We start from the raw sequence: 25,442 nt of genomic DNA on the forward strand, positions 1-25,442 counted from the left end.
GCACATTCCACCACGCCTCATTAATTTTTGTATTTTTTTTGTAGAGATGGGGTTTTGCCATGTTGCCCAGGCTGGTCTCAAGCTTCTGAGCTCAAGTGATCCTCCTGCCTTGGCCTCACAAAGTGCTAGCATTACAGGCATGAGCCACTGGGCCTGGCTGAGGACTTTGGATGTTTTTTTTTTTTTGAGAGAGAGACTATGTGGAGCTTGAAGGTTGATATGAGCAACATGGGACATTTTGCAAAACAACTTAGGTGTTTCCTGAGAGGACTGAAAGCTTTCAAGTGGATAGGGGTGACCTCCAAGCAAAACTGGGGGCAGGGAAGGTACACAGAACATCTGATATAACATTGTACCAGGCAGAAGGAGGCAGGACCAGCGGTGGGGCCTGGCCCTTGCACCAAGAGAGTGGAGGATTGGCCATGACAGGTGTTAAGGGCCGTGGGTCTGGAGCTCATGGGGCCAAGGTAGCTCTGAAGAGTAGAGGCAGAGGTTCTGCCAGACTCATACTGGGCTGTGGCTAAATTGCTGATGGGTGGAGAGCCAGGGCACCTTGGGATATGGCTGCTGATTCCACAGACTTGAAGTCCCCAGTGGCAATGGCAGGCACTATGATCATCTCCCTACAGCCTGACCCCCTTTCCTTGCTCATAAGACCCCAATCCGATGGCCACGTCTTCAGAGGAGACTGATCTTCTCCCTGTCATGGAGGTCAATTTAGACCAGAACAAGCCAACCCCACATAGTGCCATTCTCTTGAACAGAAATGGGCCTGTGATACAATTCTAGACAATGAGAAGAGAAGGCAGAAGAAGGGGCCTTCTTGGCTTCTAAAATGAAGCTCAAGGATGGATGCTTCTTTTTCGAGCTTTGGCTATTGTTGTGTGAGGATGTGATGCTTGGCACAGCTGCAGCCATCCTGTAACCATGAGGAGGACGAGCTCTCAAAGGGTAGCAGAGTAGCAGGAAGCAGAAACACAGTGGTTGGAAGTGACAGTACACTTGACCCAGTGAATTAACCAAACCCAGGAGGCCCAGCCCTTGGGCTTGTTTTGTGAGATGATATGTTTCTCTCATTTAAGCCACTTTGATTTGGGTTTTCTGTCAATTGCTGTCAAATGCAGCCTATCTTGGCTTATTTTTCAGGGTAAAACCAGAGAGTCAAGGTGGGATGTGAGAGACATGATCTAGTTTAGCAGTTCTCAAGTGTTTTTATCTTATAAGCACTCTATGCTCTTACATTTTTTAAGGACCCCAAAGAACCTTTGCTCACGTGGGTTATGCTTATCAGTATTTACTATATGAAAAAATTAAATAGAGAATTTGAAAATACATATATTTAATAATTTTTCAAAAGCCCATCTTATATTAACATAAATAACATTTTTTAAAAATGAAAAAAACCCTCAGATTTTCCAAAACAAAAAACTTTTGTTTGAAGACTGGCATTGTTTTTCATTTTAGCAAATCTCCTAATGTCTGGCTTAATAGAAAACAGCTGGATTCTCATATCTGCTTCTGCATTCAATTTGTTCTAATACCACATGTCATGTAGCCTCTGAAAAACTCCACTGTACACTCAGGAAAGAATGAGATGAAAATGGCAAATGTCTCAGTATTTGTAGTAGTTTTCTGGGGGCGGCCGCAACAAATTACCACTAAGTTGGTGACTTCCAACAACAGAAATTTATTCTCTTATGGTTTTGGGGGCCAGAAGCAAGGTCTCAACTAGATTGTACCTTCTCTAGAGAACCTAGGAGAGTTCTGTTCTCAGCTTCTGGTACCTGTCTGCATTCCTTGGCTTGTGGCTGCGTCACTTCAATCTCTGTTTCTGTCTTCACATCGACTTCCTCTCTGTGTTCTATCTTGTGAGGACACTGTCATTAGATTTCCAGATAATCCAGAATGACCTCTTCATCTCAAGATCCTTAATTTAATTGCATCTACAAGGATGTTTTTGCTGAATAAAATCACATTTACAGTTTCTGGGGATTAAGACATGGGCATATCTTTTGGGAGCCACCATTCAATCTACTACAGTATTATTATGAAAGTAAATTTGACTGTGGAACCTCTGAAAGGGACTTGCAGATTCTTGGGATCCCTGGATCACACTTTGAAAACCAAGGATCTAGTTCAATAGCTTCCACACATGCATAGGTAGTTTCCAAGGCAAACAATGGAAGGAGACCAAATATTCTTTGCCTAGTAAACTGGTGAAAATAAATTTTCTAGGTAGAATCCTAGGGGAAAGAGCCCAGAAAAGTGGGAGGAGAGATGTACAGTGTGTGAGAGAGGACTAAGACTAGATGGAAGACTGGAGGTTGGGAGAACAATGGCAGATGGAGGGATCTTAAGTATAGGGATGCATAATTTGGGGTTTGCTGCATGCTGCTGTGACATAATCCCCTCCATCTCCCTACAACTGATCAAGGCTGATGTTCACAAAGAGCTTCGTGTGAGTGATGCTGGTGGAGAGAGGGGCATTCAAGGGAATCTGCTGGGGCTCCTCTGTGAAGCAGGACATAAAACAGGACCTGGAGAATAGAATGAAATGACCCCCCACTTGGCCAGGTCAGATTGGAATTTGGAGGGTAGGAGTGATGAAGAAAACCTAAGAGAGTCCCACAGACTGTGAGAGAGGTGGGGTTCCCATCCCTACACTCCTAGGATTGGTGGAGAGATCAGCCTGGTTTTTTGGCAAGCAAGGCAGTTGGGCTTCACATCTCAAAGGACAGGTACCCCAACCAATGCCCCAGTTACCTAGTTCAACCATAAGTGGGATAAGGAATCCAGACAGCTCAGACTCCTTTGCATGACCCACCACCCCATGGTGCCCCTTGGGAGACTCGGGACCCCCTAAGACTAACCCCTAACCCAGGCATGTGGATCACATTTAAAACATCCAAGATGTAGTCCATCCCCTCCCCATTTTACAGACAGGGAATCACAATGAAAATGATTGGTGATGAACACATCAAAAAAATGCCAAAAAAAAAAAACCCCTGGGAACCCCATAAACTCCTTTATGTCACAAAAATCAGCTTTAGGGTGGGAAAAAACAAAACCAGAAAATGTCTGCCATGTATATGAAAGATGAAAGCCTTTAATATGCAAAAAATAAATCAAGTGCACTCAGTAGAAAGAAAAACAGGCAAAAGACAAGAACAAGCAATTTAGAGAAGAAATACAAATAGCAAATAAATATGAAACAAGATGTTCAGTCTCACTGCTATGGTCTGAATGTTTTTTGCCCCTCCAAAATTCATATGTTAAAATCTAATCACCAATGTGGTGATAGGAGATGGGACCTTGAGAGGCTCTCCCCTCATGATCAGGGTTAGTGCCCTTAGACTAAGGGCCCCAGTCAGCTGCTTTGCCCTGTCCACCTTGTGAGGACACAGCAAGAAGGTACCATCTGCGATTCAGGAAATGGGCCATCACAAGATGCCAAATCTGCTGGTGCCTTGATCTTGGACTTTCCAGCCTCCAGAACCATGAGAAATAAAGCTCTGTTGTTTGTCAGCCACCCAGTGTATCGTATTTTGTTATAGCAGCCTGAATGGACTAAGACACTCATTAAAAATGAAAGAAAAACAAATATCTATAATGAGCTATAATTTTTCACATATCAGTTTGGCTATGACTGGCAATTAAAATAATTGATAGTATCCAGCATTGGCAAGCGGGGAAGGGAAATTGACCCTTTGTACTGTTGAGGGTAGAATTAATTGGTACAGTCATTTGGAAGGCAGCTAGAAAGTGTGAATCAAGATGCAAAATGTACTTGTCCTTTCACCCAGCAGTCCCACTTCTGTAAAATGGGGACAGTAAGAATCCCTATTTCATTGGATTGTTGAGAGGCTCAAATGAGCTAATCTGTGAAAGACACATAAAAAAACACAGTGCCTAGCAGAAAGGGCTTGGGAAATGTCAGCTACTATTCTTAGGAATTTATCCTAGGATGTAAGCTCCCATGTGCAAAATGATGCATGTACAGGAGATGTTCTCTGCCACATTGTTTTCAATACCAAAAAATGGAGACAAATTGTTTGCTCATCAAGAATGAAGGAGGCTAATTTCAGTAGGGCAGTGCTCTCCACTAATGCAGGATGATCCAGAAAAATCCTGAAAGTCCTTGGCTGACACTTCTGTTTTGCTGCCTGGGTGTGATCCCCTCTCCTTAATTTGCCTTAATGCCTTCTTCTTCTTCTTCTTCTTCTTATTCCTCTTCTTCTTCTTCTTCCTCTTCCTCTTTTCTTCTTCCTCTTCCTCTTCTTCTTCCTCTTCTTCTTCTTCCTCTTCCTCTTCTTCTTCCTCTTCCTCCTCCTCCTTCTCCCCTCCTCCTCCTGTTCTTCTTCTTCTTCTTCCTTTCTTTCTTCTCCTTCTCCTCCTCCTCCTTCTCCTCCTTCTTTTTTTTTTTTTTTTCTGAGACTGAGTCTCACTGTGTTGCCCAGGCTAGGTTACAGTGGCACAATCTTGGCTCACTGCAACCTCTGTCTCCCGGGTTCAAGCGATTCTCCTGCCTCAGCCTCCTGAGTAGCTGAGATTACAGGTGCGTGCCACCATGCCCGGGTAATTTTTGTACTTTTAGTAGAGATGGGGGAGTTTTGCCATGTTGGCCAGGCTGGTCTCGAACTCCTGGCCTGAAATGATCCACTCTCCTTGGCCTCCCAAAGTGCTGGGATTACAGGCGTGAACCACCATGCCTGGCTGCTGCTGCCTTAACTTTTACTCAAACCTTTTATTGTTGACTTTTTATGTTGATTTGATATTTCCTGAGATGCAAGGATGTCTATCACAGCATTGTTTATAATAGCAAAAAATGAGAAATGATCAAAATGCTCACAATAGGAGACTGGCAATGTCAAGAATGATTCCTTCATGAGAGAAGGGGGTAGTAGGGGAATAATTAAAGATATGGGGACATATTCAGACTATAGGGAAGTTAGAAAAGCAGGTTACAAAATGCTATTTGCAGACAAAATGCTGAAAGAAGCCTAAAACCGAAGAGCACTCTATGTGACTCAACATAAGGTTGAAAAACAGGCCATATTAATCTATGCTACTAGAAGTCAGGATGGTGGTCACTTTTTGGGGGAAGTAATAATTGGGAGGGCCCCAAGCCACCACCTTGTGAGGTGCTAGTAGGGTTCTGTTTCTTGAGCTGGAAGCTGGTAACATGGGTGTGTCCACTTTGTGATTCCTCAAGCCGCATCCTTGTGAGGTGTGCCCTTTTCTGTACAGATGCTCTATTTCAATAAAGAATAAAAGATACTCACTGACATTAGAGTTTGATCTCATCTAAATAGCCATGTACATGTACATGCATAGAAACAAGACTAGAGAAGCATTTCCTCTATTATATCTAAAATTGTTTCTGGGTGATGAGATTAGGAGTAATTTTTATTTTCTTTTGTGTGCTTATCAATATTTTTTTACTTGTCTCCAATGAGTATGTATTACTTTTATAATAAGGAGAAAATATGCATCATTGAGACTTTTTGGTTGTAAGAGTCAGACACTCAACTCAATCTTATATAAATAAAAAATGTGTAATTAATTGGTACAAGTGACTTGAAAAGTCTGGAGATGGACTTAGTTTCAGGACTGGAGTCCATGTAGTGACTTAAGCTTTAGTCGAAGCTCTTTAAGTTTGTATTAGTCCGTTTTCACGCTGCTAAAACGTGGGTATGATAAAGACATACCCACGACTAGGCAATTTACAAAAGAAAGAGGTTTAATTGGACTTACAGTTGCATGTGGCTGGGGAAGCCTCATAATCATGGCAGAAGGCAAGGAGGAGTAAGTTACATCTTACATGGATGGCATCAGGCAAAGACAGAGAGAGTTTGTGCAGGGGAACTCCTCTTTTTTAAACCATCAGATCTTGTGAGACTTATTCACTATTATGAGAATAGCATGGAAAAGACTTGCCTCCATGATTCAATTACCCCTCACGGGGTCCTTCCCACAACACGTGGAAATTCAAGATGAGATTTGGGTGGGGACACAGAAAAACCATATCAAAGTTGCAAGTGACAGACAGTCAGTTCGAATTGACATAAACAGCAGGGTGCAGTGGCTCACATCTGTAATCTCAGCACTTTGGGAGGCCAAGGCAGAAGGATCACTTGAAGCCAGGAGTTAAAGACCAGCCTGTACATTATAGTATAGCGAGAACTCATCTCTACCAAAAAAAAAAAAAAAACAAAAAAACAGTAAAAAATTAGCTGGACTTGGTAGCATGCACCTATAGTTCTAGCTAATTTGGTGGCTAAGGCAGGAGGGTGGTTTGAGCTCAGGAGGTTGAGGCTGCACTGAGCTATGATGACATCACTGTACTCTAGTCTGGGCAACAGAGTGAGATTCTGTCTCTAAAACAAACAAACAAAACCACATAAAACAAATTGACATACATAAAAATTAGAAATTTATTGCCTCTGACATAACTAAAAGTCTCTGGGAGCATTTTGCTTCAGGTATGGCTGGAGTCAACTGCTTAAAGGATGCCATTAGGTCTGTCTCTGGCACCCTCCATCTTTTTTCTGTGCTTTCTTCAATTTGGTCTCACTGAGAGACTCTCCCTGTATGAGGTGGCAAACACGGCCTCCGCACCTCCAGACTGACATCCTCTCAGCTTGGCAATTACCAAGAAAAGCAAATACCATTCCGTAACAGTTCCATCTCAAGATTCTGCAACAGAGTCACATTGGCTCAGACCCACACTGGACCAATAACTATGGCCAGGGGATGAACACTCTGATTGGCCAGACTAGGTCATGGGTCCTTCCCAAGGGCTACAGATGGATGCGGCTGGTTCCCCAAAGAAGATCAAAGTTACTAGAATAATGTAAAATGGATGTTATTCAAGTCAAACTAACAGGTGTGCCCCCTGCCCAGGGAATGCTTGGGACTGTCCACACTGATACCTTGTTTTGGGGTTTCCCTGGCTTTGGGGACCAGGCAGAGCTCAGGCAGTAGCTCTGAGCACACATAAACACCCTTTTAGGAGGGTCCCATGGCTTCTACCTCCAGAGACTCACCCAGAGTGGGGCGGTAAGAGGGAAGAGTAGGGGAAATCTGGCCATCCCTCCCCTCTGGGGCTGCTGGTGCCAAGTTTCTGGCTGGAGCTTCTCTTTAGAAGACTGGATCACAAAGCTCTGGAAATGGGCGTTTGGGATGGAAACACAGACACACAGTTAATTACAGCATCATGCTTGGCGCCACCCTAATTAAGGCAGTTCCCTGGTGGAGGCCAAGATTTAAAGTTCTCTCTTTCACAGTGCCTGGTGGCAAGCAGGCAGCCCTGTCTTCTCCCCTCCCTCTGAGGCATCCCCTTCTTCCTGGCTGGGTGGGGAGAGCACCCGGCTTGCTGGCAGGCAGATGAGAAAGGCTTCCTAGGCTCTGTGAGAGGAACACATCTGCCCTCCCAGAACATGGGACAGGACAAGTAGGGACAGTGTGAGGGGCAGAAATGTCAATCCTGGATCTCTCCTGCTGGGAGATGGTGGGCGGGACAGTCATGTTCCACCTCAAAGAAAAAGGTTAGAATTATCTTGGCTCAGGGCCTTTCTGAAAGCACGAAATGGCTTCCAGAGGGCACTGGTGACCTTGGAGGCCAGGAACACCATCACATTGCCGTGTTTGGCTTCGTAGGGGATGTGGAACCCAATATGCTCAGCCAGACTTCCAGTGTCCTTGGATCCCACCATGCTCTGACCCACCCTAATTTAACTAGAATAGGAAGGGCAGATTTGCTGCCAAAAATTATATTAAAAATTGCATAGAATTTCTCTTGAAACCAACAGAATTTCCTTCCATTATCCACAATGTAGAATTGTCTGGTTCTATTAGGAATTCACAAGATCACAGAGCTGGCAGGAACATAAAAATCACTTCATATTTAGAGGTGAAAAAATTGAGGCCAAGAGAGATTTCCCTATGATCCCAGGCTGTGTTAGATTAGTGTAGATGACAGCTGGCAAATAAATCTCACCTCGAGTGCCAATGCTGAATGATTGGACAGCTGGAGGCTGTGCTGTTAATGATTCTAAGGTCTTTATCTTGCTCAGTGGGAAATGGACTCTTGATTGGTAATGTCTGCCATGGGCACTGGAGGGAGGATGGTAGTTCATGTGCCAGGCTTTTGCCATCTTTTCTAGATGTCAAAGGGGTACTTGGACATTGACCCTGAAAGTAGGCAATCCTGGAGGTTTTGTCTGGGTGGATAAACTGAAACCCAGAATAGGTTTACTAAGAAGGGCATAAAATCCATGAAACTCTTCAATGAAGGGTCACCAAATTGCTATGAGGGGTTGATGGCCAGGATTACAAAGTGGGAATTCCCAAGGTTTTTCACTTTAAGGAATCTTCTGATACAGCTTGGGCTCTGTCTCTGTGGCCCTCCCCAGCCTCCAGAGCTGTGTGTCCTCTAGGCCTGTGCTCCTTCAGGGGCTGTAGTCAGTGGTCCTGCTGGGATAGCAGGCCACAGAGGATGGAAAGCTTGAGTTGAAAGGCCAATGCTGAAGGCCTGAGTATTAGGAGATCTAAGTTCTCCTCCTGCATCTGCCATCATCACTGTGTAAACAGAACAAGCCTCTTCCTTCCTAGAGCCTCGTCTATACATTGGATGAAGGTCCCAGTGGTCTCACGGAGTCCAACAAACTGTTACACTTGACCCATCACATAGTCCAGTTTTAGTTTTTTAATTGTGGTAAACTATACATATCATAAAATTTACCATTTTAATCATTTTTTGGTATGCAGTCCTGTGGCATAAATATATTCATATTGTTGGGCAACCATCACCACCATCTATCTCCAGAACTTTTTCATCTTCCCCACCCGACCAAAACTCTGTACCCATTAAATAACAACTTCCCAATTCCGCTCTCCCTAGCAACTGGTGATGGTCATTGTGCTGTAAATTGGGGACTAAGTCCCCCTTGTGGGGTCTTTAAGGATCACTCCAACATGGCCATGAAAATTACACCCAAAGAGGTATAGAGGCATATGAAATTAGGGGGTTTATTATACTCACAGGTCTTAGAGAGGGAGGAACAGGTCTGCCACTCAGGGGTCAGCACTGGAGGAATGACAAGGGAGCCACTTCAACCAAGCAGGTGGGGAGCAAGAAACACAGAGGGAGCAAGAAACAGAGAGAGCAAGCACGGGAGAGGTGTGGTGCACACAAGCAGAAGGCATGGGGAGATGTCACTGGTGCATTTGCAGTTTTTAATTTATTCTTTATTATCTTATTTATTTGTTTTTTTGAGACAGAGTCCCACTCTGTCTCCCAGGCTGGAGTGCAGTGGCGCGATCTCTGCTCACTGCAACCTTCGCTTCCCAGGTTTAAGCGATTCTCCTGCCTCAGCCTCCCAAGTAGCTGGGATTACAGGCGCCCACCACCATGCCCTGCTAATTTTTTATATTTTTGGTAGAGATGGGATTTCATCATGTTTGACACGCTGGTCTCGAACTCCTGACCTCAAGTGATCCTCCCGCCTCGGCCTCCCAAAGTGCTAGGATTACAGGCATGAGCCACCGCATCCAGCCTATTTTGTATTTTTTGTAGAAATGGGGGTCTCGCCATGTTGCCCAGCTGGATCTCCAACTCCTGGCCTCAAGCAATCCTCCCGTTTTGGCTTTCCAAAGTGCTAGGATTATGGGTGAGAGCCACTGTGCCTGACCTCGTTGGTGTGTTTGAATGTCACCAGGTCACAGTTGGGAAGGTCAATAGAGGAATTGTGGCAGGGACCAGTCTGATCATACTGATTCACCTGGTCACGTGGTGGGTGCTCACAGCCTGTTTGTGGGGATGTCAAGGCATCAGAAAAATAGGAAGTTTTAAACATTTACAATATAGCCATATTATTTTCTGTCTCTATGAATTTGCCTATATTAGTTACCTCATGTAAGTGGAATCACACAGTATTTGTCTTTTTGTGACTGGCTTATTTCGTTCAGCATAATGTCTTGAAGGTTTATGTTGTAGCCTGTGTCAGTATTTCCTTCCTTCTTAAGGCTGAATTATATTCCACTGTATGTATAGACGACATTGGGTTTATCCATTATCCATTGGTGGCCACTTGGGTTGCCCCCAAATTTTGGCTACTGTGAATAATGCTGCTATGAACACGGGTGTACAGATATCTGTTTGAGCCCCTGCTTTCGCTTCTGGATATATACACAAAAGTGGAATTGCTGGATCACATAGTAATTCCATGTTTAATTTGTTGAGGAACGACCATACCATCTTCCATAGCAGCTGCGCTGTTTTACACTCCCAGCAGCAATGCACAAGGCTTCTGATTTCTCTACTTTCTCACCAACACTTGTTATTTTCCGTTTTGGCAGATTTTTTTTTTAGTTTGTTTTATAATGGCCATCCTAACAGGTGTGAAGTGATTTCTCACTATGGTTTTGACTTGTCTTCCACTAATGATTAGTGATGTTGACATCTTTTCATCTGCTTCTTGGTCATTTGTATATCTTCTTTGGAGAAATGTCTATTCAGGACCTTTGCCCAATTTTAAAAATTGGTTTATTTCCTTCTAGATTGGTTTTAATTTCCTAGCAAGGCCTGAAAGATTGAAATAGTACTATGGATGGGTAATTAAAACAAAATTTTCTTTTGAGATGGGGTCTTGCTGTGTTGCCTAAGCTGGCCTTGAACTCTCGGGCTCAAATGATCCTTCTGCCTCAGCCTCCCAAGTAGCTGGGATTAGAGGCATGTGTCACTATACCTGGCTGACAGGGTCAATTTTTTTTTGTAGGTTAAATGAACTTTAAAAATAATTTTATTTTAGATTTGGGGGTACATGTGCATATTTGTTACATGGGTATATTGCATGCTGGTGGGGATTGGGCTTCTAATGTACCCATCACTCAAATAGTGAACATTGTACCCAATACGTAATTATTCAACCTTTGCCTCTCTCCTGTCCTCCAGGCTTTTGGAGTCCCCATTGTCTATTATTTCTATCTCTATGTCCATATATACTCATTTATTTTGTTTTTTTGAGACGGTCTCGTTCTGTCGCCCATGCTGGAGTGCAGTGGCATGATCTTGGCTCACTGCAACCTCCACCTCCCCAGTTCAAGCCATTCTCCTGCTTCAGCTTCCTGAGTAGCTAGGACTACAGGTGTGAGCCACCATGCCCAAGTAATTTTTGAATTTTTAGTAAAGACGGGATTTCACCATGTTGGCCAGGGTGGTCTTGAACTCCTGACCTCAGGTGATCTGCCTGCCTTTGCCTCCTAAAGTGCTGGTATTACAGGTGTGAGCCATCACACCCGGCCAGCCATGTGTACCCATTGTTTCACTCCCACTAATAAGTGACAACGTACTTATTTGATTTTTTGTTTCTGAGTTAGTTCCATGGCCTCCAGTTCAATTCCTGTTGCTGCAAAAGACACGATTTTAATCTCTCTGATGGCTGCTAGAAGGGTAATTTTTTAAATTATTTTTTCTCTTGGTTATTTTCTTTCTTTTCAATATAATCTATAGGTTCACAAGAAGGATAACTTTTGATGGAAGAAGGAATACAGACGGAAAGGCCTAAGGCTGAAGCCATGTGGTAGGTCTGATTTCTCTCCATCTGAGTGGTCTCTTTTTTCTATCTGGCACCACGTGGGCTTCATCCATGAGCTTCCAATAGCCCTGCCTTGCCCTCATTGCTCTAGGGCCTCCTCTTGTGTTGCCAAAATAGAGGGAGTGGGAGCGTCTTCACCTTAACTGAGCATCTTTACAGCACACTCTCCAGAAAAAGAGTCTTTCCCCAACTGTCCTGCCAAGATCCAGGGCCTGGCTCCCACTGGAATCCAGAAGCCAGGGATGGAGCCTGGGCAGACCCCCTTTCCTAGCATGAAGCTGTTCTCAACATAAGGAATGGAGCCCCTCAAGTGACCCCAGCAAACCATCTGAGACTCTGAGAATAGGGATGGTCATTGTGACCTGAGTGACCAAAATAGACACCCCTTTATCAACTAACACTGACCCAAAGTTAAGGAAACAAAGTTACCTACAGGTTGAGGGTTCAGGGTCCTCCTGCCTGGCAAATTTCTAAATTCCTACAGTGAAACGCTCCAACAAGAGCAGCTGTCAGCTCTGATTTGGAGAGGATCAGCCTTCCAAACATTCTCTTCTGATAAGCGAGTATAGTCTATGGCCATCCCACATTGAACATGCCCAATGTTGTCTGATAAACTACTATAGACTGTAGGCCAATTTCCACGGCCTGCAGAGGCTGTGCAGAAACTGACCTTGTGTCCTACAGCTTCCCCTTTGATGTAAAGAGCCAATTCCACCTCATTTTAATGCTAAAACCTTTCCCCAAGGTGAACATGGGATGTATGTCACATACATGTTTATCCATGATACACAAGCTTGGCTCCCCTCATAAATATGCATAACTTTTCCCCCAAATCTGCTGAATATGTATGACCCTGGCCCTGGGAGGCATAAAACCCAACCCATCCTTCCTTCCTCTCTTGGAAGAGAGAGCACTTTCAGTCCACGATGGAGACTCTCTCTTCCCAGTGTGTAAGCCAATATCACCAATAAAGCTCTCTTTCTACTTTTTAGCCATCCTGTCAGTGGCGTTTGAACCAGCCCAACTCCATCTTGAATAGGGGCTGAGTAAAATAAAGCTGAGACCTACTGGGCTGCTTTCCCAGGAGGTTAAGTCATTCTCAGTCACAGGATGAGATAGGAGGTCAGCACAAGATCCAGGTCATAAAGACCTTGCTGATAAAACAGGTTGCAATAGAGAAGCTGGCTAAAACCCATCAAAACCAAGATGGCGACAAGAGTGACCTCTAGTCGTCCTCACTGCTACACTCCTACCAGAGCCATGACAATTTACAAATGCCATGGCAACATCAGGAAGCTATCCTATATGTTCTAAAAAGGGGAGGCATGAATAATCCAGCCCTTGTTTAGCATATACTCAAGAAATAACCATAAAAATGGGCCACCAGCAGCCCTTGGGGCTGCTCTGTCTATGAAGTAACCATTCTTTATTCCTTTATTTACTTTCTTAATGAACTTGCTTTCACTTGACTCTATGGACTCGCCCTGAATTCTTTCTTGTGCTAGATCCAAGAACTCTCTCTTGGGGTCTGGATCTGGACCCCTTTCCGGTAACAATCCTGGTGGTCTTTTGGATGACATCACTCAGAATGCCAGCCAGCTGTCCCCAAAGGGCCGTTTCGCTGTCCCCTCAGAGGGTGTGCCGTTGGGTTTTTCTCCACCTCACTTCGACTTTCTCCTAACTTCTGCCCACTCTTTCCTGACTCCTTATGGCCCTCTCCCCTTCATAGCCTCTCAGCTTCTGCTCCTTCTCCTCACAGACTTTCCCCTCATGTTTCCTGGTCCAGAAGAGGAGCTGAGGGTGCAGGAGGTTTACCGCCCTGTGGAAGGGCAGGACGAAGGCAGCCCCAGGCAGAGGGAGAGTGAGTTGTGCCGTAGTCTCAATGAGGAGTCCTGAAGCTGGGAGAGCCCTTTGTAGCTGTCCTGGGTAGGGACGAGGGGTTGGGCCTTTACGACCTTGTGCTTCCCAGTTATTAGACGCAGCTGCCCCAGGAAGGAGGTGTGATGTGGGGCGAGGTGACTTGCTTCATAAAAGCAATTCCAAAGGGGGCTGGCAGCTGGGGGCCGTCTGCCAGCTGCACTTCCAGGCGCTGAAGGGCCTTCAGTCCTTCAGTTCTGAAGAAGAACCCCCTGTGCCTCCTTCTCTGCCCCAATCCTTTCCCCTCATTCTTGCTTCCCTGGGATTGTGTCTACCAGGAAAGCATCAGCAGGTGAGCTTTGACTCAGGCTCTGCTTTCTACGGTGATAGGGTTCAGATGTTTGTCCCCTCCAAATCTCAGGTTGAAATGTGACCTCTGGCTGGGCGTGATGGCTCACGCCTGTAATTGCAGCACTTTGGGAGGCCAAGGCAGGTGGATCACCTTAGGTCAGGAGTTTGACACCAGCCTGGGCAATATGGGGGAAACCCCGTCTCTACTAAAAATACAACATTTAGCCAGGTGTGGTGGCGCATGCCTGTAATCCCACCTACTTGGGAGGCTGAGGCAGGAGAATTGCTTGAGCCCCAGGGGCGGAGGTTGCAGTGAGCCGAGATCACACCATTGCACTCCAGCCTGGGTGACAGAGCAAGACGCTGTCTCAAAAAACAAACAAACAAACAAAAAAACAAACCCAGAAATGTGACCTCTAATGTTGGAGGTGGGTCTGGGAGGTGTGTGGGTCGTGGGGGTGGATCCCTCATGAATGGCTTGGTGCTGTCCTTGTGGTAATGAATGAGTTCTCACTCTACCAGTTCCCGCAAGAGTTGTTTGTTTAAAAAACACCTGGAACCTCTTCCTCTCTTACCATATAACATGGCTGCTTCCCCTTTACCTTCTGCCATGATTGTAAGCTTCCTGAGGCTCTCACCAGAAATAGATGTGGGTGCCATGCTTGTATAGCCTGCAGAACTGTGAGACAAATAAACCTATTTTATTTTTCTTTTCTGTATTTTTTTTTTTAAGTAGAGATGGGGTTTCATCATGTTTGCCAGGCTGGTCTTGAACTCCTGACCTCAAGTGATTCACCCGCCTCAGCCTCCCAAAGTGCTGGGATTACAGATGTGAGCCACCTCACCCGGCCTATTTTCTTTATACATAACTCAGCCTCAGGTATTCCTTTCTAACAATGCAAAGCTGACTGATATGGAATCTGGGTTAAGACACCCACTAAACCACCCATCCTGGTTGGGAAGGAGATCTTTGTATCAAGATATACCATAGGATCTTGGCTAGCCTGTGACATAACTTCTCTTAGGTCAGGTGACTGACTCTCAACCAATCACCTCTGGACAGATATAAGCCACCTGGGCTCCAGGGACAGATGGTCTCTTCTTTTTTCAGGAGGAGACTGTGAGCATGACAAGCCCCAGGATTGGCCTGTCCAGTAGAATGGATGCCTACTATTTGATGGGCCTTGACTGGGCATGGGGGACAGGGAGGGCAGGATGACTTAGACATGGTTTCTGTTTAGGGAGCCCCCAGTCCAGCAGAGTCAACCGTCTTTTCTTCTCATAGCCCATGCAGGGGAACCCTAATTAGAGGCAAACACCCCTGACTGTTCCCACTCATCCCTGCAGTCTCAGGGGGGTGAACTGTGAATGCTCAAAGTCCATTATGGTGGTCAATGATTGGTTTGGGTCTGGACATGAGATTCGGCTTGGTCAATGGCTCCAAGGGGAAGTCTCCAAGCTAAGATCTGGGAAAGGAATTCCTCACCAATGAAACAGCACATGAGAGGAAATGCCTCATTTTGCTGAACTGTGTGGGATTGTCTGCAAAGACTGCAAGTGCAGTATGACTAGCGGTGGGGGGACCTGGTGGACATGGTGAGGACAGCATCTTTGATGATGTCACCTGAACCACAGAACAAACCCACCCCACAACAGCTCTGTCTCTGGGCTTGCAGTTATATGATGTTACTAACATTCCTATTTTGCAACAGCTATGAAGGAGGTCTCTGAAGCCTGATTGCCTGCTGTGTGACCTTCGGCAGATGCTTAACCTGTCTTGCCTTGGTTTCTTCATCTGGAAAGTGGACATAAAATACGACCCATCTCATAAGGCTGCTAGGAGGTGTAAACGTGTTTATATATGTGAAGGGCTTATAACAGTGCCTGGCACGCAGGAAATGGTGTACAAGTGTTGGCTGTTATTGAGTTCCCCTTTAAAAATAGATCTTAGGTAGACAGAATTGGATTAATCATGAGCCTTGATTCATGACATGCCACTGGGATATTTATTAAAATAACGAACACCCATGAGCCCATCACTCAACTCAAGAACTAGAATATTGCCAATAGTGATTACTCCTCCATATGTGCTCCTCTCGAACTGGCCCCATGACCACCTCCCTGCATTTGCCCCTAAGATAAGCACGGTCCTGAATTCTGTGTTTCTCATTCCCTTGTATGGGTTTGTATAGTTTTATCACATGTAAATGTATATCCAGACAACGTATTGCTTTGTTTTGCCTGCTTTTGAGCCTCACAAAAAGGGTACACTCTACACAGTCTTCCGGGAGCTTTCCTTTCTGCAAAGACACTTTTACTGGGTTTTCTGCTTCTCGCGGCTGAAGGCACTCCAATCACATAGCATCTTCTAGAAGGGAGGAAGAAAAGCCTACTTTCAACAGACAGAAACGCAAGTTAGATCTTTTCTTCTTTCCTGTTTCTTGCACTTCGTTTGGCTGTGGATCTGTTCTGGGTCTCCCAAGGGTCACTGCAGAAATGCCTTCCTTCTGAATTAGTGTGTGAGGGGGTTCATGTGCTCCTGGCTTGGCTGCCCTGCTGGCACAGGGTCCAGGTATGAGAGACCCTGCTCAGAGCCCCAAGCCACACGGAGAAGCCTCGGCCCCTGAGGAATTTTTCTGATGCTTTTGAATCTCCCCCGGGAATCATTTTCCCCTTTCCATCCCAAATATGGGCTGAGGCTCTGGAAGGCGTGGGAGAACTAATTTGACGTGAGTGTAAACACTTCCATGCCAGTGGAACCTTGGCCAGCAGGAATTCCAAGCCATCCAAGAATTCTGCCAACCTAGAGTTGGACTTTGGCTGGGACCCTCTGGTGTAGCTACTTTTAGCTGGGAACATTTTTTTCCCAGACTCTGGAAGGCCACACTTGAAGGATTACAATTTCCTCAACAAAGACCCCACGGTGACAAGGGGCATTTCTGCATTGAGTTAACCATTTACATGCCTGCCTCCCAAATTTCCCTGTTTTAGGGGGTGGCATCTACCTAATTACTAAGACCCAGGGCTCAGGAGGCAAAGAAACCTGGCTCTACTTCTGGGTCTACCTCTTATTGAGAGGATAATAATACCTGCCTCTAGAGATGCGAGGATCAAATGAAATAATAATATATATAAAAATACTTGCATATGGTAGTGCTTGTACCAGTCAGTCCAAGCAAGGCTGTGCTGCAGTAGCAAGCATCCCTGCAAGCTCAGTGGCTAATCACTACAGAAGTTTATTTTTCACTCCCATGAAGCTTGCTGTAGGTCCAAGACCACCCTCCAGGGCAGACTTCTTCTAGATGTGATACATAATCCAGAAGATCAAATTCCAGCTCCATCACTTCAACTCAAAGCCTCCATGTTCACTGTGGCAGAGGAAGAAACTAACTAAATAATTGGCCAGAACATTTCTGCTCTCAGTTAACTAGCCAACACTAGCCCATGGTTCCACCTCACAGCAAGGGTACTGGGATTTATAGTTTTCTGTATGTCCAGGAAGGAAAACTGAGCCTGATGTTGCGGAGCATTGTAACGTCAACCACAGTGTTCAATAAACATTAGTTTCCTGCCTTTATTTTCCACCCCCAAAGAGTTTAGAACCTATTTAAGGTGACAAGCATGTATAGATGAAAAGATCAACATATTTTCCTTTATTCCTTAGAAGCATGCCATGCTTTGCATCATACAGAAGGCTTTTTCAGCCTCATTTCCACAGTCCCCTCGGCAGCATTTTCCTTCTGGAACCCTAGGGAAGGGAAGACAGGGAATACAGTGATGGAGGCCTAATCAATGACTTGACAGGCAAGTGTCAGAACAGGCTGGCTTTTCAGAGAATGGCCAACTGCCCCAAGCCTCCAAGGAGGATAGAACATGAGGCGGGTACCTCCAGGGTTCCTTGTGGACAGAAAAAACAATGACAACCTCTCCCGTCCATTGAATGTTTACTCTGTGCCAGACATCATGCTAAATGCTTCAAGTGTCATCACTGAGGTGGTTATTATTAGCACCCCAATTTAACCAATGAGAAAATTGAGGCTCAGAGAGGAAAACTACCCTGCCAAAGTCATGCAGTGACAACCCAGGGAGGGAGGGTGGAAGGGCGGGGCAGAGGGATTGGGACAGTCACAGTCTCTGGCTTAAGGAGGGGGTCAGGGATGCCTGGGTCCTCTCTCGTCCTTTCTGCTCATGCTGTAGCTGAACAGGCAAAGCAGAGGGAGTTGTTTGCAAAGCACCAAATGTGATAATATTCGAGAGGCCCTGCAAAACTCCAGGGTACTCACAGATAAAAAGCAGGATTTAACTTTTCAGGGTGGAAGCAAATATTTGCACCATTTATTTATTTATTTGTTTTGGTTTTGTTTTTTTGAGACTGGGTCTTGCTCTGTTGCCCAAGCTGGAGTGCAGTGGTGCAATCATGCATGGCTTATTGCAACCTCGACCTCCCAGGCTCAAGTGATTCTCCCACTTCAGCCTCCCTAGTAACTAGGACTACTGGTGCACACCACCAAGCCTGGCTAAATTTTTTTTTTTTTGAGACATAGTCTCACTCTGTGGCCCAAGCTGGAGTGCGGTGGCACAATCTCAGCTCGCTGCAACCTTCGCCTCCCAGGCACAAACAATTATCGTGCCTCAGCCTCCCCAGTAGCTGGGACTACAGGCGTGCACCACCGTGCCAAGCTAATTTTTTGTATTTTAGTAGAGACAGGGTTTCACCCTTGTTACCCAGGGTGATCTCAAAATCCTGAGCTCAGGCAATCCTCCCGCCTTGGCCTCCCAAAGTGCTGGGATTACAGGTGTGGGCCACCGCGCCCAGCCCTAATTTTTAAACATTTTTTGTAGGGGGGTGGGGTCTTGCTGTTACCCAGGCTGGTTTCAAACTCCTGTGCTCAAATGATCCTCCCACCTTAGCCTCCCAAAGTGCTGGGATTACAGGTGTGGGCCACCATGCCCAGCCTCATTTGCACCTTTTGGAGAGAAGAAAGTTGAGGAGGAAGGAAAGGATTCTGCAGGTGGAGAGAAGGGTGTCTTCTTCCATGTAGGCTGGCCAAGATCAGGAACAAAGTCCCTTTTCCTTCTAAGTTGGGAAGTTGAGACCCAGGGCAGGGCAGGTTTTGTCCAGAGCTACACAGCCAGAAAGTGGCAGAAGCAGATGAGGACCTGGGTCTCCCGATGCCCTGTTTCCCCCAACACCAGTCCCCTCCACTGCTGCCTCTGGGACTGACAGAGAAAGGGAGGTCTATGGGCACAAAGTCAGCAAGCAGCTGCCATGAGCCCTGTGTGCAGGCAGCGCTGGCCCAGTGCTGGGGAGTTGCTGTCCCCTCTCCTCCAGGCCAGCCTGGTCTGTCTTTGTAAGCCTGGAGCAGCAGGAAGTGAGTAGGAGTAGTTACACCCCCACTGCACTTCGGTCTCTAAAAGTGTCCCATTTTCCCTAAAGGTGATAGGTAATATATGTTCATGGTGTCTATTAGGATTCTGATAAGATGGCAGAAAAATCAAGATCAAGAGAAGGTGAAAAAATGGGAGATAGGTTTTGCTTTGCGTTTACTACCCCACCCCTGCCAAGCAATGCAGCAGTCCTGCCCAGTAGCTCCCAGTCTCACCCTCCTGACATTCAAATAGCACTTGCTCCCTAGTATGGATGTGACCTGTTCCCCAATCCCAGAACTTGATTTTGCCAGGAACTGAGATATGGAATCTTCACACTTGGATAGGCTGCTTGCAGGTGGAAGTGTGGGTGAGTTTTGCATCCCTGGATGTGCACAAGCTGGGGATGGTACAGATGTGGCATGCTGCAGGGGGTTGTTGCATGATGCGTGGGATGCTGGCTGCTCTCTCTTTGTCCCTCCAGACCCTGCTCCATGCCAGAGACAGCTCAGTCCCTTAACCTGCATCTTTCAGAAAATAGGACACTTTTGAAGACCAAAGTGCAGTGGAAGTATCACTACCCCTACTCCCTCCCTGCTGCTCCAGACTTGCAGAGACACACCAGGCTGACCTGGAGGAGAAGGGCCAGCAACTCCCCAGCACTGGGCCAGTGCTGTCTGCATACAGGGCTCATGGAAGCTGCTTGTTTGACTTTCATCTTCCTTGTCCTCCGGCTTTTGCTTGGGTTTGGCCAATAGGAGGCACCGCTGGGAGATGGGAAGGAGGTAGGAGAGAGCAGCGGAGCCATACATTTTCTAGTCCTCTCCCTGCCAGGCCACACTTTGGTGGGTGCAGTCTTTCTCCCCTGAAAAGCCACAGCTCTTATCAAGTGGCCCTCTCACCCATCACCCTCTCTGGGCTCTGATCACTGCTTGGTCCCCTTGTCTTTCGGGTCTAGTGGCTGTAAGGGCTTCCCATGGTGCTAGTTCCCCGGATGCCCCACCTCCCCTTCTGGTTCCCTGCCCGCATAAATACCCCCATCATTAAACTCTCCTCAGTTACCCTTGGGAAGGTGCCATCTGTCCATCTGTTTCCTGCCAGGCCCGACTGATACAAACAGGAAGGATGGGACCTTGACCTCCTGGTCCTAGTCTTTCCTAGATGCCATGCTTCCCGGGTCCCCGTGGTCATCTCGCAGTCCCAGCATTTCCGACCACAGAGCCCCTCAGTGTGCGGTGTGCCAGGCCTGCGCCGAGCTCCCGCCAGCCTTATTTATTTATTGAACAACATGCAAGCGGTTTCCTTTTGTGTTTAATGTGTCAGCATTTCAGTGTATTCGGACTTCAAGGCTTGGATTTTGTTGACAATAATGAGATCACCCAGACAATTATCGTTTGATTTTTCAGTTTGCCAGAGAGGGGAAGATTAAAGAAAAGTTAAGAAGCTTTGGCTGTTTCCTGTTATCCATTTGCTGGGAGGGGTGGGGGTGGGGTTGAGGGGCTGGAAGGAATAGAAAATCTAACTGCTTAAAAATGTCCACATCTGGAGAAGCCCAGACGGTGTGCATCCAAGCGGGCTTCACGCGTGTACAAAGGTGCCCTCGTGGGGTGACCCTTGAGGCAGGTAGAATGTTCCTGTCCCCAGACACTTTCCCATGTGAGGCCACAGGGTCTGAAAATCCATCAGTTCCAATATGCAGTCCTCCAATTTAAATCCTCGAGTGAGAGACAGAAGACTGGAATCCCACAATTGCTTATTATTATTATTTTGATAGAACTATTGTTTCAGCACAGCCATGAATTTGTTGACGTGGAATGGCTTCCCTCCTTGGCCCGGGTTTTCTCCTCTGCGGAGCGAGGGGTGATTGAATGAGACGGTTCAACCCTGCCTGAGCCCTGCCTTCTATCCCCCACTGCTCCCCCTCACTGTGTGTGGCTCATTGAGACCCCAGGGAGAGGCCTGAGGTTGCCGAGGGAAAGGAGGGTGCCAGAGGGAACAGTAGGTGCCAGAGCCTTCTTGACTTCCATTGTATGCTCTGAATGAGTCCCCAGTCCTGGGAGAACAGGTATCTACTGGGGGCTTTCAGAGCACATCCTACAGGGCCCCAGGGAGGGGCGGGTGCCAGGGAGGACAAGGCCAGTCTACAGGGCTCGTCCGCCTTCCTCCATCCCTCCATCTGGGATTCTGTCCTGTGACTGACAGGACACAGTGTTTATGCTCAGAAAGACCCTCCAGAAATGCCTCCACCTCTGGCCATGCCCTCGGCACCCCTTCAACCATCTCATGCCCTTTCTAGAACACCAGGGAGACCTTCTCCCCACCAGGGGCAGCCTTTCCCTAGATCACCTTCTCTCTGTCTCCTTTCTGCTCACCTTTCTAGACATGCTTGCCTTGGTGGTGTTGACTCTGTCCCTTCTCCCCATGCTTTCCAGCCTCATCACCTGGCCACCTCTCCCAGGTTGTCACACTGCCTGTCTATCTAGGTGTCGGCACTTTCAAACCACCTGCTGGGTGTGGATGTTGGAAGGTGACCAACCGGGCGTGGTGGCTCATGCCTGTAATCCTAGCACTTTGGGAGGCTGAGGCAGGTGGATTGCCTGAGCTTAGGAGCTTGAGACCAGCCTGGGCAACACGGTGAAACCCGATCTCTACTAAAATACATAAAATTAGCTGGGTGTAGCGGTGTGGGCCTGTAGTCCCAGCTACTCTGGAGGCTGAGGCAGGAGAATTGCTTGAACCTGGGAGGCGGAGGTTGCAGTGAGCTGAGATTGCGCCACTGCATTCCAGCCTGGCGACAGAGCGAGACTCCTCCGTCTCAATAAATAAATAAATAAATAAATAAGGGAAGGTGACCATCATTGGGACAAAGCTGTTTGTTACTGGGGGGAAAAAAGGAATGATGAAGGGGGTGAAGGGGGAGTAGGAATAGGTTTCTTTTTTGTTTGTTTGTTTTGAGACAGTCTCCCTCTGTCACCTAGGCTGGAGTGCAGAGGCTTGATCTCGGCTCACTGCAACCTTCACCTCCTGGGTTCAAGTAATTCTCCTGCCTCAGCCTCCCAAGTAACTGAGATTACAAGCGTGTGCCAACATGGCTGGCTAATTTTTTTGTATTTTTAGTAGAGACAGGGTTTCACCATGTTGGTCAGGCTGGTCTTGAACTCCTAACCTCAGGTGATCCACCTGCCTGGGTCTCCCAAAGTGCTGGGCTTACAGCTGTGAACCACCGCACCCAGCTGGAAGTCGGAATCTTTATGCAAAAAGAATGCTAGACAAATGAGGAAACCAAGGCCCAATGAGAGGAGAAACCACTGCCTTCCAGCCTGGTTTAGAGCTGCAGCCCTTCATTGAGAGCTTGAATTCCCTACAGCAAGCAAGGGCCGCTTACTGAGTTTTTCATAAAGCTTTTATTTGCAGAGTTTTTCCTATTTTTGGTGTTCAAATGTCCGTTCTTTTCTGAAATTCCAGTGATAAGGAATAGTTGCTGATTTCCTTTATAAATGTCCTTTCTTGGCCTAAAGCCCATTTTAAAAATTGGCACTATCATACGAATTCACCAAATCTGACTTTGACTTTCTGTGGTGGTCAATATCTGGGAGCATCTACCTCCGTAGCACACTGAGATGTGCATGGACCAGCATTTGCTAAACTCCTCTCTTGACGGGAGCTCCCAATCTTCCCTGGAATGTGGTATAGGCTTATGGTAGCTCCTGGCCCAGGTCAGAGACTGCAGGTGGACCCAGTACCGCCAAAGCGGGTGGAAGTTTACATCCAAGCCCAGCCACCCTGGCTCCCAAAGCCTCTTTCAGCCTCACATCGCTGCGGGTCAGAAAAAGAAGGACAAGATATTTCCTGCTCAATCAGTGATTATGTGTGGTTTTTCATTTTCATTCATTTCTTGGGTATTGTCTGAATAGTTACAATGAGCAGAATAATTTTTATAACCACCTCCAATAAATCATTCCCATATTTTAAAAGGTATAGGCCCATAAATCTTTACTCTCCAATTTCAAAAGTAGTAATGACTCCTGGTGCAAAATTGGAAAATGAAGAAAAGGATGAGAATGTCTTTCTCCCATAAGAAAATGACTGATAGCGTTTTGGGTCTTTCCTTTCCATCCTCAGAACCATTTAGAAATGAAGGGCACAGCTGGCTGCCCTGTGGAAGGGCGTTCATAGAGCAGGCGTCAAACACCTTTGCTTTGCGAAAGCAAAGTCCCTGGGGACAGGGATTACGTACCGCTCCTCTCTGTATTCCCTCTCTCTTCAGAATGGCCTGCCCATCCCCCCAACCTCCCAGGACACTGATGTCAGCACAGTAGCAGCTTCCTTGACAAATATTTGTGGAGCTGAGTAAAAAAGCAGCACAGAAGAGCAAACCCTTTGAGAGATGTCGGCCGACTCCCAGGCCTCCAGAACTTAGCTTGATGGACTTTGACAGACAGGGATTTGTTTCTTCGTGTTGTTTAGCTCAAACCAGAGCTAAACCTCCTCATCATCTCAAATGACCTGAAATGGTTTCCCAAGCAACCTGGGCAGACCCTGGGGAGTCCAGAAGGCATTCAGGGGCCCTGGACCTCTGGGGCTGAAGATCTGCCTGCTGCTGTCCTGGAGGTCACAGGTTCCAGAAGGGCAGCAGATGCCTGAAGCCGCAGGGCTGCGGGAAGTGAGTGTGCACATGTGTTGGGTGTAGGGGAGGGTTGAGCCAGGAGCAGGGTTCCAGCCTGGGCCTAGGGCATTGTCTGCAGGGGCAGGGAGCAGGAAGTGGCCTTAGGTAGCTGGGGACAGGATGAAGGGGAAGAATGGGGGCCACTCTTCCAAAAGCTAAATGCTTGATCCAGGGTAACTCCCAGGGGTGGGGTCTGGCCACTATTTGTCCAGGGCAAAGTGGCCTGGGGGTCACGGCCAAAGTTTGGCTGGGGGTTCCTCGTAAGAGCAGCCAGTCCCAGAGTGGAAGAGGAGCTGGGGCTGGGACACCATGCAGTTCTGGGATCGGGGGCTTTGGGACCTGCAAGCCCTTCCAGTCATCAACAAAGTGGGGAAACTGAGGCCCAGACAGGAGCAAGGACTTTCCCATGCTTCCTTAATGAGTTAATGGCAGAGCTTAATAAGTTAATGGGACCTTACTGAGGGTGACTGTGGAGACCTGGGTTTGAGTCCCAGGTCCACTTATTAGGGGTGTGTGTGAGCCATGGGGCTTCAGCTTCTCTATCTGAGAAATGGAGATTAAACACAGTCCTGCAAGGGGCTGGCATGGGAGCCAGGGCTAATGTGGGCTAAGGGACGTACCAGCACGCTGTTTCTAACTGACTCCTCAACCAGAGTCCTGCACACTCTGCCTCACCAGGCTCCATGCTCTTGGTTTGGCCTCCAAGGCTCCCACGGCCACCTCTGTTCTTTTCCCTGCTCCTCCATTCGGCTTCTTGGGTCCACTGGTTTTTCTCCTGTCCTTGGTCCTTTGTCTTCCCAGTGGAGGACCAGCCTGGCTCCACACTCTCACTTTGAGTTGTCCCAGTTTCCCTTTCAGAGGACATGGTTGGGGAAAAGGTCTTTCTTCCAGGTCTGGGCATAGCTGACCCGCTAAGGAGAGAAGCACAGCTTCTTGGGGATCCAGATGACTTGTCACCTGGGTTAATGGCTTTGAATGTTGGGGGAGACTCAACAAGGAAACTGCCATCTCTGCACCCCAACCAGGTGCCCAGCACAGGATAGCCATTTAAGCCTCACAAAAACACTGTGATGTTTATGTTTTTGCTTTGTTTTGTTTTGTTTTAGAGTTGGGTTTCACTCTGTTGCCCAGGCTGGAGTGCAATGGCACTCTCAGTTTATTGCAGCCTCGACCTCCTAGGCTCAAGGGATCCTCCTGCTTCAGTCTCCTGAGTAACTGGGATTAGAGGTGCATACCACTATGCATAGCAAATTTTGAAATTTTTTGTAGAGACAGAGTCTCGCTATGTTGCCCAGGCTGGTCTCGAACTCCTGGCCTAAAGCAATCCTCTCTCCTTGGCCTCCTAACTGTTGGGAGTGGCATGAGCCACCATGCCATTCAATGTTTGTGTTCCTTATCCCCATTATACAGATGTGGAAACTGAGGCCCAAGTTGTCAGAATCTCTTTCCTTTGGATGTTCTGCACTTATCTAGCCTGAATCCTCCAGGCCTGGAGCTAGGACTCTCTCCTGTCTTTCACTTTGATTGGTGGCCTCAGAGGCAGGGCCTGGGTGTCTTCTGGCATGAGGGCTGAGCAGGCATTTGCCTGCCACCAGCTCTAAGGG

This window comes from Pan troglodytes, chromosome 18 (genome assembly GCF_028858775.2).
Source record: "Pan troglodytes isolate AG18354 chromosome 18, NHGRI_mPanTro3-v2.0_pri, whole genome shotgun sequence".
Classification (NCBI taxonomy): Eukaryota; Metazoa; Chordata; class Mammalia; order Primates; family Hominidae; genus Pan; species Pan troglodytes.